This window comes from Elephantulus edwardii, unplaced genomic scaffold, assembly GCF_000299155.1.
Source record: "Elephantulus edwardii isolate Elephantulus edwardi_28Jun2011 unplaced genomic scaffold, EleEdw1.0 scaffold00310, whole genome shotgun sequence".
NCBI classification, from domain to species: Eukaryota; Metazoa; Chordata; class Mammalia; order Macroscelidea; family Macroscelididae; genus Elephantulus; species Elephantulus edwardii.
Window position 1 is genome coordinate 1,341,512 of NW_006400060.1, and position 4,622 is coordinate 1,346,133.

General features: G+C 39.1%; 1 pseudogene; it reads left to right on the forward strand.

Moving 5' to 3' along the window:
• Positions 1-3,555, forward strand: part of LOC102856977 — a 14,307-nt pseudogene extending 10,752 nt beyond the window's left edge.
• The last annotated feature ends 1,067 nt before the right edge of the window (positions 3,556-4,622 follow it).

The window sequence follows — 4,622 nt, forward strand, 5'->3', positions numbered from 1 at the left end:
TACGAGCCGGGTCGGGGGGAGCAATGCGGTACCTGAAGATGGGGGTCGTGGGTCCGAAAGACTATTTTTAAAGAGAAAACTGAACTGTGGGGGTGGTTAGGGAGGAAAGTGTGCAACAATGAATGAATGAAAGCCAAGTTTTCTGTAAACTTATGTTAAAATATCAACAAAAATATTTTAATAGAATAAAATTTTAAACCAACTGATCAATGACCTAGGAGTAAAATCAAAGACTATAAACTTCATCAGAGAAAAGCCTTGAAGAACTCTAGAAGCCCTGATCCACAATATGAACAGTCTTCCAAGCATTATGAAAAACCTACAATCAGGACAGAATAAAATAGATGAATGGGACATTCTAAGAATCAATTCCCTTTGCACATGCAAAAACTTCAACAGGATAAAAAAGGAAAACCCACATATTGGGGGGAAATATTTGGCAATAACATATCTGATAAGGAACTCATATCTAAAATTTATAGAATATTCCAGCACCTCAACAAGGAAAAGGTAAATTACCTAATCACAAAATGAGCACAGGATATGGATACTTCACCAAAGAAGACATTCAGATGGCAGACAAACTCATAAAGAAATGTTCAAAATCCCTACCTATCAGAGAGATAGAAATCAAAACAACTATGAATATGAGCTATCGTCTTACCCCAAAAACAATAGCAAAGTTTGACAGGCAGAAAACAACAAATGCTGGCAAAATTGTGGAGAGATTGGAACCCTTATTCACTGCTGATGGGAGTGTAAAATGGTGCAACCACTATGGCAGGCGGTCTGTCACTTTCTCAAAAAGTTGTAAATAGAAATATCATTTGACCCAATAGTTCCACTACTGAGAATATACCCTAAAGAAATCAGAGCCACCACCCAAGCAGATGTATGCACACTCATGCTTATTACTGCATTATTCACAATAGCAAAGAGATGGAAGCCACTCAAGAGCCCATCAAAAAATGGACAGAAAAGCTATGGTATATTCACACAGTGTAATACTACGCAGTACTGAAAACTAAGGAACTCGTAAAATATTACACAACTTGCGTGACTCTGAAGGACATTATGCTGAATGAAATATCTCAATCACAAAAGATCAAATACTGTCTAACACCACTGTTATAAAACAGGACTGACACGGGGTGGGGCAGGAACTAGGAAAAGAGTGGATAGATTATGACCACTGCACTGGAACAGATGAAAGAAAGAAGTACTTAAAATAATATACTATTAAGCATTATATGCATAATAGTCCAGAACAAGAGGTACATTGCAAAGTACACTGGGGGAGGGGGAAGGGAGGGGCAAGTGAGGAAATTGTGCAGTAATGGATGTTATTTTTGCTTTTGTTGTTAGGTGCCATCAAGCTGGGTACAACTCATATCTACCTTATGAACAGCAGATCTGAACCCCTTCCTATCCTGAGCCATATTGTGGTAGTCACCATGTAAATCCACCTGGTTAAGAGTCTTCCTCTCTTTTGACGATCCTCCAAACTTGCAAGTATCATGTCTCTCTGCAAAGAATAACTCCTCCTAGCAACATGACCAAAGTATGTGAGGCAAAGCCTAATCATCATTTCCTTCAAAAAGCACTCCAGCTGCACCCTCTCCAAGACCTATTTATTTGTTCTTTTGGCAGTCCATTGGATGTTCAGTGCTCTTCTCCAACATCACAACTCAAAGGTGTTAATAAATGAATATTAAAAAAAAAGAAAAGTGAATTAGGGGAGAGGGAAGGAATGGGGAAGGAGGAAAATGTGGAACAATGAATTAATAAAAAATACAACTTTTCCATAAACTTTCATTAAAAATTAAATTTTATAAAAGAAGCATCACCCCTCCCAGTATTAATGAAATAAAAGTTCTGAAAGGATGGATCCTAAGAGTGAGTCTGAAAAGGTTACAAGGTATGTAATGAAGTATGGCATTAAGTACATATTTGGTTAAATATATATTTTTAAGAAAAGCAGATAGGGTTTTAATTTTATGTGGGGTACTTTTTTCTGTTGCCGTTACTTTATGCCCAGTTGGGCCTGATGACATAAAAAATAGTTTCAAAACAAACAAACAAAAAGAAGATTCCCAGATGGTTCAAAGATGCAATCGTGGCTGAGAACAGTTATCTTATATCAAGCCAAACCCAAAATCACTGCCATCAAGTTGATGATAACTTACAGTAACTCTGTAGCCTAGAATAGAGCTTCCTATATGGTTTTCAAGACTGTAAGTTTTTACAGGAGTAAATTTCTCCATCTTTTTCCCAAGGAGCAACTGGTGGGTTCTAACTGCCAACTTCTTGGTTAATAGCCAGATGCTTTAACCCCTGTGACATCAGAGTTCCTATCCTGATTCAGTAGTTCTCAAATTGAGCATGAATTAAAGTCACCTGTAGGGTTTATTAAATGAAACACTGTCCAATTCTACACAATTCTCACAATCTCTGGTGTGCTTAAGTGCATTAACTACTGTGTCACTCTATCCCACAGAAGCTTTTCTTTTTCTTCCTTCAGGAAATGGCTCCTCCTAATAACATGCCCAAAGCATATGAGACAGAGTCTTACCATATTCATTTCTATAGAGCATTCTGGCTGTACTTCTTCCAAGACAGAGTTGCTTGTTCTTTTGGCAGTCTAAATGTATTGCACAGCAAATCTGCTGTCAAGGACCTCTCCAAAATATTAAAGAGTAATTATATCAGCTTAAAGACTAAGGTGCACCTGATTCAGGCCATGATCTTTTTGATTACTTGCTTTGCATCTGAGAGCTGGATAATGAAGAAAGATGACAGAAGAATTTATGTCTTTGAATTGTGGTGTTAAAAAACAGTACTGACTGCCTCCCAGTGAATGAGAACTGGCAGGGTTAAAATGAGAAATTGATGTCATATCCATTGCGGGGGATAATGCATTATCTATCTGAAGATAATGGTATCATCAAGGCCTTCAGAAATATGCCTGGGATTATTCTGCTTAATGTAAGAAAATTGAACATTTTTGAAATGCTCCTGGTGGGCATGTGAGTTGATTCTGCATTTGAACTGAAAGTACTTTTCCAAAGTTAGATGAGCTATATGGCATTTGGCACAAAGTTGCCTTCCTTAAGTGCAATTACAATCTTCCATGAACAAGATGATGAATACAGACCTCAGCAGAATCTTGAAAAGCCCAGAAATGCAGAGGACCCTCCAAGCACCACACAAGAAGATTCATCACAAGAAGAGTCCTGAAGAAGAACCCCCTGAAAAACCTGAGAATCATGTTGAAGCTAAATCCATATGCAAAGACCATGTGCCAAAATACCATTCTTCACCGGGCCAGGAATCATAAACTCTAGGTGGCTAAGACGACTGCAGGACTGGAGGACAAATCAGATAGGGGGGCTCCTCCAAGCAAGAAGTCTATAGTTGGGGGGGAAATGGCTGTTGTTGATGTGAAGAAGCCCAAAAGCCTGTAGTAAGAAGGTTGCACCCACCAAGAAACCAATTGCTGAGAAGAAGCTAGTAGAAAACAAACCTGCCACAGAGAAAAAGAAGCCTGCAGTATAAACTCTCAAATCTTCCATTGGGATAGCTTATTTTGAATATATACCTAATTGAAAGGCAGTAACAACTTTTAAAAAAAGAGTACTGACTAGTCCACGGACTGCCAAAAAAATTAATGTGTTAGAGAAGGTGCAAAAAGAATGTGTTGGAGAAAGTGCAACCACAGTGCTCCTTAGAGGCAAAGAAGGTGAAGCTTTATTTCATATATTTTGGGCATATTGTTGTTGTTAGGTGCCATCGAGTTGAGTAAGACTCATAAGCAACCCTATGAACAAAAGATCTGAACCCTGTTCTATCCTGCCCATCCTCACATTTCCTGATACAAGAGTCCATTGTATTAGTCACCATGTCAATCCACCTGGCTGAGGGTCTTCCTCTCCTTCACTGACCCTCTACCCTTCCCAGCATCATGTCCCTCTCCAAGGAACAGACTCTCCTAGCAACATGCAGAAAGTATGTGAGACAAAGCCTCAGCATTCTTGCCTCCAAAGAGCACTCCTGCTGCACCATCTCCAAGACATGTCTGTTCTCTTGGTCATCCATGGGATGCTCAGTGCTCTTTTCCAACACCACAACTCAATACAAATACCAATTCCATTCTTCAATCCAGATTTATTTGGAATAGAAAGAGGCCCTGAATAAGCAAAGCAGTCCTTACAAAAAGAAACAAGGTAGAAGGCATCTCACTCCATGATTTCAAACACTGCCATGGTTGTCAAGAGAGCATGGTACTGGTGCAATGACAGACACACCGATCAATGGAATAGAATTGAGAATCCAGCAATCAATCAGCCCATCTACTTATGGCCAACTGATTTTTGACAAGGAGATGAAATCAGTTAAGTGGGGAAACGACAGCCTTTTTAACAAATGGTGTTGGCAAAATTGGGAAAATATCTGCAGAAGACTCAAGCAAGATCCACACCTCGCTCCATATAAAAAACAAACTCTAGGTGGATGATGGACCTAGGACTAAAACCAAGGACTATAAACTTCATTAAAGAAAAGCTTGGAAGAACTCTAGAAGTCCTAATCCACAACATAAACAGTCTTTCAAGCATCCTGAAAAA